The sequence below is a fragment of the Fukomys damarensis genome, unplaced genomic scaffold, assembly GCF_012274545.1.
Source record: "Fukomys damarensis isolate Sample0158 unplaced genomic scaffold, DMR_v1.0_HiC HiC_scaffold_1, whole genome shotgun sequence".
NCBI classification, from domain to species: Eukaryota; Metazoa; Chordata; class Mammalia; order Rodentia; family Bathyergidae; genus Fukomys; species Fukomys damarensis.
Window position 1 is genome coordinate 24,950,915 of NW_022900913.1, and position 13,014 is coordinate 24,963,928.

A 13,014-nucleotide genomic window follows, 5' to 3' on the forward strand; every position below is an offset into this window, starting at 1 on the left:
AAAAAAAAAAAAAAAAAAAAAAGTAGACTCCATATCAGGGGATTGTTGGTAGGGCTTAACTTTTTTGTAAATGTGAAGCTCTAGTTCAGTGCCTAATTTGTTGCAGGCAGAATGTTAGTGTGGGCTGTTATTCTAATCTCCACTTAGTCTCATAATAAAAAAAAATGGGCCGAGGATGGGAAGGGGAAGATGTAGCCCACAATGGCATAAAATAAGGGGTATCTAGGTAGATCAGGGTAGCATGGATGATCACAGGCAAGGAACAAACCGCTGTTTTTGAATTGTTTCTGGAAGCCCAGGGAGGGAGAAGGAAGGCAGGAAACTCATTTAGAACTTGCAGTCCTCTCCTAGGATAGATAATGACCATCAATGATTCAGGGCTAATATATAAAGAAAGGGAAATGAGCCACCAGCATTGGTGGTGATTCTAAAAGGCCCAGATGCCACGCATTCTGGGACCTCAACACAGGTGGTGGTAGGAGGGCATGGGATATGGAGAACAGGACCAGGCAAGGGAACTGAGCCAGCTGTTGAACTGGTTTATAAGGTAAAGGCCAAGTGAGGTAGTACAGTGTGTATGGTTCAAAGGGGAAAGCCCTGACCTTGTTGAGGACTCCAGCTGCTGGAATGTGGCAGTGGAAGACTGGAAGTAGGTCCACTTTACCCCCTCTTCTGTATTCAAGTAGAATGAACTGGTGGGGTGAGTCTGAACTGGGTCCTTGAGGGTGGCTGGTGGTCAAGCTATGTAGGTCAAGTCTAGCAAGTAGGAAGAAGAACATAAATGAAAAATGGAGGCAAAACACAGAAGCAAAGGGATAGCTTTAGAATGAAATCATGATGAAACCAAGAGGGAGGAGTCTGAAACAATGAGCATCCTCAGAGCATCTGCCATTACTTGCCTTTATGAACCAGTGGGTCCATAGTCTGAGCACACAGTGTCCATCTTTACCCTCATCAAATAGACACCAGGGATTTGCCAGAGAAAAGATCTCAGAGCATTCTAGAAATTCTAGGCTGGTTCCCAAGACATGTCTGGAACATGGCCTTGTGCTGCTCCATGGAGGACGGCAGGCCATGGTGTTTGAAGGAATATAAAACCTCATCCACCGTGTACATACTTTGATTCTTCATCTCATTTGGTAAGGCTGGTCAAGGATGGAGAGTGAATGACAGAATTCAGGCTGAGAATGCAGTCAAGGTTAATTGATATAAACAGAATTGCTGGAAGCCACAACATTGAGTATTCCCAAAGCGTCCTATAAGCAGTGCAAGCTGTAAAGAGTTAAATCCCTCAATTGGCTTAAGTAGCGAGTCTGTCTGAAGGAAAGTAAATCACGGAAGCATCTCTTGAGTACTGCAGTAGTGTGCAGGTTAGCATGACCTCCCTGCTAACAGCCACAGCCAAGACCAGGGTAATGGCCTATGAAGCTGTGGGGCTGAGATAACATGCATCACTAAGGTCAGAGTAATTTGAACCTAAATTCCATTCCCACAACTAGCATCTTCATAACTAGAAGGACAATTTTCTAATTACAACCATATATTGTTTTCTCTTGTTTCTAATTTGAAAATGCTTTGTCCCTTTAAAACCTTGCCTACATCAGGACAGTGAGAAGAATAGGGAAAGGGGAACAAGGGAAAAGGAAAAAAATATGAGAAAATGTAAAAATGGAATTAAAGTGTTTGAAGGTGGGGAGGGGAGGAGGGGGTGAAGGGAGGGTGGGGACCAGAGGAAAAAATGAGAACCAAAACCTGGCATGTAAAGGTACAAGATCCCAGTAATGAATGTAACTGTACTGTATACCTAGAATGTACCAATAAATTCAATTAAAAAAAAAAAAACCTTGCCTACATCAGTTTCCATAGAAACTGCACAAGCCGCACATCTGCACATGTAGTTCTCACCTTTACCCCAATTGATGAACAATAAAAATCAGTAGTTGAGATTGACCATGCTCTTTTACTGGGGATCCAGCATTGGCTGTCTCAGCTGCCACTTTTTTCTTTAATTGTATCTGAGTTTTTCTTCAGCCTTGCATTGCATACTGAGCAGGAGACTAGAGTCTACTGCTGAGGTCTCTAGCACAGTTAGTGGAGGAAAACCACAATGTTTAATAATTTTTGTGACATTGAACATGCCTCGAAAGTATCTCTTAAGTTTTTAAGAAGGACATGGAGAACCGTTGAGAAGAAAGCCATACAGTCTTTGCTGAGCACCTGGTCTGTCAGCATACATTTGGTACAGCTATCTTATCAGGGGGAATATTCAATGGACCTTCTGAAGCAACCTAGAGCCCTAACAGTTACTATCATACTACCAGGCTATGGAATTATTCTGTCAGTAGTAATAATGTGGGAAAAGGGGAGATTAACCCATAGAATAATATGCTTATTGAAGTGTAGCATTATGGTAGGTTGGAGGCACAGCTATGTGGTCTTAAGAGATATACTATACTAAAAGAATATTCTTCAGAATCCAGTGAAGTTCTTTCCTGGGATTTTGGTCAGTGGATGGTAGATGGGGGGTAAAGGGATGAAGAATGAAAGAGTTTGTTTTAATTAAGGAACAAACAGAACCATGGTCCAATGTCAGACACTGGGGTAACCATGGATATAAAATGTTTCCTCGATAAACTACTGGGACAAAAAGGGGTTCAGAGCAGATGGCATAAGTCATTTCAGTAAGAGATTTTGTGACAGGGTTGTTTCTTTCAGAGCCACATTTTGTGGGCTCAAATCCTATGTGCACCATTTATTGTGTGGACCTCAGGAAAATACTGTTTTTTGAGACAGGGTCTCACTATGTAGTTGAGACTGACCTGAAACTCACTATCTCGCCCAGGCTGGTCTCGAACTCACAGAGATCTTCCTGCCTCAGCCTCCTGAGTGCTGTGATTACAGGCGTGCACCACCATGCCTGGCTCTTCAGGCAAATTTTTAACCTCTCTGACCCTCAGAGTTTTGAGGAAATAATGATACTTCATATGGTTGTTGTGGGCATTAAATGAAATACATGTCAGGTTCTTAGAACATTGCTTAGCCTATGACAAGGGCTCAGTACATGTCATTATTGTTACAATACAATTGTTATTCTATCACCTTCAAGATCATGGCTGTAGGAGGGGCAGGCCCATTGTGAAGTCACATTGTGAAATCAAAAGTAATAGTTTCTCAGAGGAATTCCAGGGTAATATTTGGGCAAGATATCCTTTTGGTTCTATAGTTGTTCGGCCATATGTTCCGATCCTCTGAATAAATGCTGTAACACCCGTATAGCAGAGATATAAGTGTGTGTGTGTGTGTGTGTGTGTGTGTAGTTCCCCAGCAAGCAAAAGTTGGTTGTTTTGATAAACCAGCCTCATTCTCCATACCATGAATGTTTAGGAGAAATTGCTATAAAATTACTGGTAAGCACAATTGTCTGATTATTACTCAAATGTAATTTTTTTGGTTATACCAAGAAAAAATAGTTATTGGCAATGTCTTTGAAGTCTTTGAGAGTAGAGCATCTTTTGGCTTAAGTAATCTCTGATCTCTGTCATTCTGTTTTAACTAGTTTTTTAAATTAAGGTTTTAAGTAAGATATAATTCATATTCCATAATGTTCACCTTTTTGAAATATTCAATTCAGTTGTTTGTAATATATTTCTAAAGTTGTGCATCTATCACCACTATCTAATTGAAGAATATTTTCATCATTCAATGAATTCTATGCCCATTAGCAGTTATTCCTCATTTCCACCTGTTCCCAACCATAAAAGTGCTTTCTGTCTCTATGGACTTATCTATTTTGAGAATATAAATGGAATTATTTCTGATGTGAAAAACTATAATAGTACATAAGATCATAATGATGTAATTGACAATGTGAAATAGGAAGAAAAGGGCTAAAGGTGTAGGGAAAGTGGGAAGGGTAGGGGATAGAGAATAAGGGAAAAGAAAAAAAATATGAGAACATGAAAAAATGGAAATAAAGAGTTTGTAAATGGGGAGGGTTGGAGGGGTGAAGGGAGGGCAGGGACAAGAGGAAAAAATGAGAACCAAGACCTGTCATGTAAAGGTACAAGATCCCAATGATGAATGTAACTGTACTGTATACCTAAAAAGTACCAATAAACTCAATGAGAAAAAAATGGAATTATACAAAGTGTGCCTCTTTGTGCTTGACTTATTCCACTTAGCATGATGTTTTCAAATTTCATTTGTTTATTGTTTGTATATACCACATTTTGTTTATTCACTCATACATTTTTTTCTCCATTAAGTTTATTGGCTCATTTAAAGCAAACAATACAGTTACATTTATCATTGGGATCTTGTACCTTTACACGATATGTCTTGGTTCTCATTTTTTCCCCATACCCCTGCCCTCCCTTCACACCCTCACTAGCACATTGCTATTGTCTCCATTATGGCTATTATGAATAATGCTACTATGAACATTGATGTACAGTTTTTTGTGTGGACATCTATCTTCAGTTCTGAGTACATACCTAGAGTGGAATAACCGATATAATTTTTTTGGCACTGGGGATCTAATTCAGGACCTTGCACTTACAAGGCAGGTGCCAGCACCACTGAGCTAAATCCCCGGCCCTATATATTTTTAAAAACTTTATAAATATCTAAAATTCTCTTCTTCAAGCTACTAACCTTGTTCAGCTCTTCCACAATATTATAATACTTCAATAGTTCACTAACTGGTGTCTTCTTAAGGATATAATTGTCTGCAGCCCATCTTCCATAGGAAATTTTGTTTTGTTTGACAGTGGGGTGCTTTACCATGGAGCTACATCCCAAGTTCCTTTTCTTTGTTTTGAAAAGGCTCTGGTGAAGTTTCCAAGGCTGGCCTTAAACTTGTGATCTTTCTGCCCCAGCCTCCTGAGTAGCTGGGATTATAGGCATGCACCACCAGGATCTAAGACTTTTTTTTGGTACCGGGGATTGAATCTAAGATTTTTTTTTAAAAAAAGGTAGTAATATGATAACTATGCACATTGTAGTGCATTCTCATTTATTCTTTATAAAACCCTGTGAAGTAGGTACCATTATTATCACCCCATTTAGCTTTGAATTCATAAAGCTACTGAGTGGCAGAGGCAGGATTTAAAAAAGGGCTGCCTCATTTCAGAAGGCCTACCCTGTATGACATAGTGCCTCCTGAAACACATCTGACCAACATACCACTACTTCATTGAAAACGCTACAAAGATTCCCACTTGTCTGAAGTAATAATACGTCCTATTACTGGTGGGTTGGTAGAGTCAACTTTGTGTTTTCATGTTTAGCATACATGGGTATTTTTCACTTATAAATTCTTGGAGCATTTATGTTATTGTTTCTCCAATTAGTTTGTATCCCACATTTGTATTTTTAACACTCATCAGACTTGACATTTCTTCCTTACCCCCAGGAAAGAACATAAACTCCACAGAGTCAGGAACTATGTTCAGCCACTGCATTTTCATTGCCTAGGGTCATTTCTGTAACATAGTAGGCATTAGCGTACTATTAGATGAATGAGGTTAGTCTTATGTCCCTTTATTTAAGACAATAGATTTATAACATATGTCTTTGATATCTTTCCCCTCCCCAAACTACCCCCTGACATGGTAAAAGGCACATAAACAGATACCAACCTATTTTAATCCTCCCTTGATATTATATCTAACACTCGGGGTTTGCTGCCAAGTCTCAACACCCAACACCAGTGTTATAAGGGTTTCATTGTGTCAGTAACACATTCTTAGGTGTCTAAAGAACCTCTAGGACTTGGAGCAGCCACAAGAATAACTATTAAAAGATTGGAGGGGCTGGGGATATAACTCAACAGGACAGTGTTTGGCTAACATATATAAGGCCTTAGGAGAGCTGGGGATTTAGTCCAGTGGTTCTGCCACCTGCCTTGAAATTTGCAAGGGCCTGAGTTCCATCCCTGGTACTGCTCCCCCAAATATATATATATATATATATGTATATATATAAATGTATGTGTGTATGTATATATCTACATATATGTAGGTTCAATCCCCAGCAAAACAAACACATGCACACACACACACACACACACACACACACACACAATGTATGGAAAAAATCTTTAGAGAGCCCCACTGTGAGCTGAATTAGAGCTTGATAATTATATCAATGAGAGCTGCCAAACAACATTATTTTAGGGCCCATATTATCCAATGAATTTTCTTCAAAGATGGAAATGTTCTCCATTTGTGCTGCATAATATGGTAACCTTCAGTTATATGTGGCTAGTCAGCACTTGAAATATGGCTGGTGTGACGGAAACCAAAATTTTAATTTAATTTTAGTATTCATAGATGGCTAGTGGTTACCGTATTGGACAGTGCACTGCTAAAACCTTGTGATAACTTGGTTCAAATCTTAGTTCCACTATCTCCTAATGGTATGACTTTGGGCAAATTACTTCACCTCTCTGTGCCCTGATCTACTCATTTATAAAATAGGAAATGCCCTACTGCTACTAACCCCATAAATATGAAGTGAGGATTAAATAATAAATACACCTTTTTTATATGGATCCATAAAGCTTATACTAGGGTGGCTGGGGAAGGAGATGGCTGATAGCCATAAAATGAGTCATCTGGTCCACCTGGATAGTGGCGTGTGTGCTCTCTTTTCTGAGTACCCTCTGATAGACATTTATTTGGTATATTAGTTTCCTGTTATAACAAATCACCCAGAATTCTGGCTTTAAACTACACACATTATCTTACATTTCTATAGTTAAGAAGTTTTACTGAGCTAAAATCAAATTTTCAACAGAGCTACATCCTTCTGCCTCATAGAGTTCCTATAACCAGTTAATGAAGGAAGCAGTTTTTAGAGATTGTCTTGTTTTAGAGGCATGACCTTTTCTGCCGTTTTCAAAGGCAGAAGCATAGCACCTTCTGATCTCTTCTTAACTTTGACACTACTGTCTTCCTCTTTTGAGGATCCTTGGAACCATCTGGATAATCCAGCATAATCTCCCTATCTTAAAACTTGACTACATTTTCAAAGCTCCTTTTGCCATATAAGATTACATATTTTTAGGTTTGGGGAACTAAGATACATGAGACATGAATATTTTCACATTGCATGACCTTTCTGAAAGGTCTGTCCGTATTCCTCTCCTTGAGACCTTCTTGTTATAATTGTTTAGCTTTGGCCTTTCCTGGTCCGTGATCAGTTGGCTAACCTACCATCCAGTGCTCATTTAGAGCATAGATCTATACTCATTCTATTTTTACACACAAAGTAGACAATAAGGTATATCTCCTCAAATCTACCCTCTATGTTTCAAGAGTCCCCTGAGAGAGACAACATGTATTTAAATTCAGCTCAAGCTAGTATACCATGTAGATTGACCAGTGTCAGGCCCTTGCTTCTTCATTTACCTCTTTCATTAATTTAACTAGAGAACTCCCCATTAGTCTATAAGGATAGCTAGAGGGGGAGAGTGCAAAGTAACAAACAGGTGCCATGGGATTCTGGCCTATCTTCTGCTATCTTATTGCTACCTTCTAGATTTCTCCAGCTAGAGTGGTGCAGCACACACACACACACACACACACACACACACACACACACAGAATATTCAAAAGCGGGTTGTTATAGGAGGGAATTTGACCTTGACATCGAATTGTTCTCTGGTTTCTGGTTTTGAGATGTCATCTTTTCCTCCCACAGAGGCTCCTGCAATTATAATGCTATCCACAATCCACCATGAGGGCCTCATCAGAGCTGAGCAATTTTGGCAGTTTGCCTTTAAATCTCTGGACTGAGCTATAAGAGCTCTTTTTAAAAAGTTAGCCCTTTCTATAGAAATGAAAAATGGACTAATACAGGGTTCCATACTCAGTTTTTCAGCCTCCATCAGGGCCTAGAAACCTCTTTGGTGTGGCTTCTCAAGTGGAAGTATCCAATTCAAAAACCATAGAAGCTTTGTGCTTAATTCTCTTCTTGGGGTTTGCCAGAGTCTGTGTACAGTGCTGCAGAAACTTCCAGACTGCTATATCCTTTAGTCTCAAGGCCCAGTGATAGAGCATCTGGGATCATAGCTTGGACCTGCTTTGAAACTTTTTCTTAACCTGATTCACACTCAAAACTGGTAGTCTTATGGGTTTCCCAAAGAAAGAGTTATAGCAGCATGCTTGTGTTGTTCAAATTTCCATTTCTGGAATAAAATAGCTAACACACACAATTTAAAGGAGGAAAGATTTATTTTGGCTCATGGTGTCAGAGGTTCTAGTCCATGGTTGCCTGACTCTAGGGTAGAAACATCATGATAGAAAGACAAGGCAGAGGAAAGATACTCATCTTATGGCAGCCTGGAAGCAGAGTGCAGAAGTAAGAGCCAAGAAGAGAGGGGAGGAGCCTCCAAACCAATATACCACCTCCTGATAGACCATTTGGCTATGAACTCATCAGTGGGTTAATCCATTTATGAGATAATGCTCTCATGATCCAGTCACCTCTCTTAGCCCCACATCAGAACATTTGGGGATCAAGACCTCAATACAAGAGTTGTTGGGGTACACTTCGTATTTAAACCATAACAATGTACAAATGTTATCTGTGTTGCCCCAAAAATCCAAAAATGTCACTCAAGCACTGTGCCTGAGATACTGAGTGTTGTAAATGTGGGTCCTAGGAAGAGTTACTAGCTCATGAGACAACTTCCCCAAGTGCATCATTAAAGGTTTTTACTTTGGCTTGCTCATTCAGATCGCAACCAAAGGAGGTGTGAGGGACTTAGGATTCAGAGCTCTTAACCATGACTGTCCCATCCCAAATGTGCCCATCCCATCCCATGTCTGAAGGTTTCCTTCCTTACCTGCTCCCTAACTTTGAAAACTTACTAACAACGTTTGATCTTGAATTGGTACTAAAACTCTGCAGTGTTTACCATAAGGCCGTGGGCTTAGTCGTCAGCCATTTTTTTCCCTTGTAATCTCTCAGGAGATAAAGAACTTAGTTCAAAACTGCCATTGAGAATTTTTAGATACTAGCTTTCTTTCTTGAATATCACTTAATTTCTCAATGCCTTGTCCTACCTTTTCGTTTTACTTCATGTCACTTAGCGGTTATAGTGTTGAGAAATTGTGATGCCATTTTGTAGGTACTATTCATGTCCCTCTTCCTGGGCAAGTTTAAGCTCCATGTGCTTCTCCTCAAACAAGTGTGCAGCCTAAATTCATTTTTCCTTTTCTGCTTCCTTAGCCATTCCTGGTATGTTGCACATTGCTAGTCAGGGCCCCAGAAGAAATCAAAATGCATTCAACTTGGATAATTTGTCCTGAAGGCTAAAGGAGAGGAATCCTGGAACCCTGAGGAAGAGGACTATATGGAGAAGGTCACTAGATAGAAACTGTTGGCCTGGAAGTGAGGTAGCTGGGGGAGAATTTGTATCCTAAGCTGACTTTCCTCCCTCTGATGTGACAGGCTCCTAATTGACCACTCTTAATGTGAAGCCTGTTTAATTCAGGCATCTCAGCTTCCCCAAATATATAATGTGGAGAATAGTTGAGAGCAGATCTTGAGGAGAAAATAAATAGAAGTTTCTAACCCAAACATAAAAATCAAATTTGCATGAGATCCAGATGTATTTTTAACTTATTTTTATGAACTTCTCCAGTTGATTATTTCTCTCAAGCACCTAAAAATCAACATGAGCAAACAAAACTCATCTTGCTTTTTAATCTTGCTGCTATTCTTAAGTTTCCAACTTAGTTATGGTAAAGTCATTTATTTAAGGCAGCAAATTTAGAAACCTGGGAATTATCCCCCTCTTTCCCTTAAAGGCTGCATGTCTTTGGTCAACATTCTGTTAATATCTTTTAACTTCATTCTTCCTCTTTTATTTCCCTACCAGGTTTTCAGTAGAAGTCGTTATCATTTTCCATCTAGATATGTCAACAAACTCTTAATACATCTTCTTTCCTATCCCTCTCAAACCTTAATCTTTGTGCCTCCAGAGTAATTTTCCTGAACTTAAATGTGAATCCAGCTAAATCACCCTTTTGTTTGTAAATGATCATCACCCTTAGACCTGAGAACAAAAATAAGAGCTTTTTAGGGTGGTACTCTTTCACCTTGGCAGTGTAGTCCCTGTGTCCTTTTTCAGCCTCATATGCCAACTGTCGTCAAGCCACACAAAATACTTGGCACTTTATGAATGTATGTTGTTATTCTGCATCTTTGTGCCTTCTTACATATTTTCCATTTTCCTGTTATGTTCCCTCTCTCTGCCTGTAAAGTGAGTGATACTTCTTCATCAAGAGTCAGCTCAAGTGACTTCTTTTCTGGGAAGCCAGAGTTGAACGTCACTAAGCTAGGAGAGTGTTACATTAATGTAAAATGTGAAGAATTATTATGCAGCTACTTATAGAGCTATATATAGTTTTTAGTTGAATCTAATATACTATAGATTATAAAAACAGCCAACCATAAAATCTGTTAATAATAATTGTCATACACTAATGGTTATAAGGTGCAACTCATGCCAGGCATGGTGGCACAGGCCTATAATCCCAGCACTCAGGAGGCTGAGGCAGGAGGACTGCCATGAGTTCCAAGCTAGTCTGAGCTACATAATGATTTTAGCGCCAGCCTGAACTACAAAGCAAGACTCTGTCTCAAAAAACAAACAAAAAAAAACAACAAAAAAAGATACAATTCAAATTCAAAAACATTAAAATGTGAAAAACTGCCATTTAGAATCAACACAAGAAGGTACTATCTAAATCTGTCCTCCTTTGAATTCAAAAGAAACAGCCATGTTAGTGACTTGCTCAAGATTACCTGGCTCCTTTGTGGTAGAGTCCATTCCAATGCATATCCTGACTTGCAGTCCAAAGCTAGTTTATTTTTTTCACATAGATTTATTATTAATGATTAATATGAATAATAACAAGCCCCCAACTTTACAAAATAAAATACTATTTATTTACTTGTTTGTTTTGTGAGACAGGAGCTTGCTACATAGTACAGGCTGGCCTTGCACTTATAGCAGTCCTTCTGCCTCAGTCTCCCTAATGCTGGGATTACATTATCTCTGGCTCCAAAATTTATTCCTCTTTATCTCAGAAATACTAGGAAAAGGTGAGACTGGTTCTTCAGGGTTTGCATCTTCCAGTCCCTAAAGACTACCAAAACCAAACATCAGAGTCCATCAGAAAAGATGCATAGTAACAGTAAGAGGGCCTTACTCCTAAGTCCCTACCACGACAGGTAGAGTTACTATATTGACCAGTTTATTCATTATAAACATATTTTGGGCTAGGCTTCAATTTCATTTTATTTCACAAGGTTAAAGGTGATAGATTAATAACTACCACAAATTGTCATTTTCTGAGCTGCGTTTGATTCTGTTGTTGTTGCTGATTGTATCACTTGGTCTAGTGTTATGATTGATCTAATCAGTTATCTTTCCAGATATAGTGAAAATGAGATTGCCCCAGAGTTATTAGAGACTCAAATCCTAAAGACCAGGTATATCTGGAAGATACCTCTGAGAAGCAACCATTCCTTATGGTTTCTAAACACAAGCAGCAAAGATACTTACAATAAGTAATGTCTAAGTATCAACCCAGGAATTAAACTAAGGACTATACCAACAACAACAATAGAAATGAGAAGACATTTAAGCAAGACAGAGTCTTCCAACTTACCAAAGGCAAATTCTGGTGAAAAGAAGATGGAAAAGTCTGATAATCAACCACCTGGACAATCTGAACTGATGGCACAGGAAGTGAAAAAAACAAAACAAAACAAAACAACAACAAGTGAATGAGGCCTTAGAAATATTCAAAACAGAAATACTTTCCCAGATAAAAGACATGATTAGGGCCATGCTCAAGCGCCAGGAGGCAGCCTGGGCCCTGATCCACCGCGGGAAGGAGAGCCACACCAGCTCCCGATCCAGCGAGCCATCGCTCAAGTGCTGGGAAGGTAGCCGTGCAGACACACTGAACCCCCATAAGCTCCCCCGCCCCCCGCACTCTCATTCCTCCTGACTGTGCCAGTCTTTGGACCCACTCTGCAGAGGCAGACGTGGTCATCAAGTGTATTTTTCTGAGTTCCCAACTTTGAACATCTGTAAAGAAAGGGTGTGGGAAACCTGTAATAGAACGTTGTGGAGTTCAACCATTCAGAAGGTTGGGGAACTCAATCTGGGCCTTGCAGCCTGAGGTCAGTCAGCGTCATGGGGTTCAGCCATCAGCTAACTGAGATCAGGGGTCTTGCATCCTTGCTCTGTCTGAGCCATTAAATGGAAAATACACTGTATTGAAATTTTGTTCACTGCAGACATGTTCCGGACTGCTTCTTGATTTCAATTTAATTCAAATGATTTAAGGGTGATAGACTAGTGACTATTACAGGTGGTCAGTGTCCAAGTTGTGCTTGATCTTAATATGTTGCTGACTGTATCAGTTGGGATAAAGCATTGCAGTTGATTTGATGAGCTGTTTTCTCTGATGTTATGAAGATGAGAATGTCTGTGGGTCATTAGAGACACAGAAGCTAGGGTGCAACTATATCAGGAAGACTTGGGTAATAATCCAGAGATTAAACCAAGGACAGTCCGACAACAAAAATTAAAATGAGAAAACACTTAAGACACAAGGACAGACTTCCAGTTCGCCAATAGCAAACAGTAGGGCAAATGAGGTTGAAAAAGCCGATAGTGAACCACCAGGACACCCTGAACTCAAAGCACAGGAAGTAACAAAACAGATCAATTAGGCTCTAGAAAAATTCAAAACAGAAATAATTTCCCAGATAACCATGGAGATAGTGAGCAAAATGGAAGTCTTGATTCGAGACTCTAGAGCAGAAACTGACAAAAAAATAGATGAGCTCAGGACCATGATAGAAGCCATGAAGGCCCAGCATAAGAAAGAAATGGAAAAAATAAACGCCCAACATCGGAAAGAAATGGAATCCATAAAACAGATTCAAACAGATATCCAGGAGATTAAACACTCTATTGAAAGT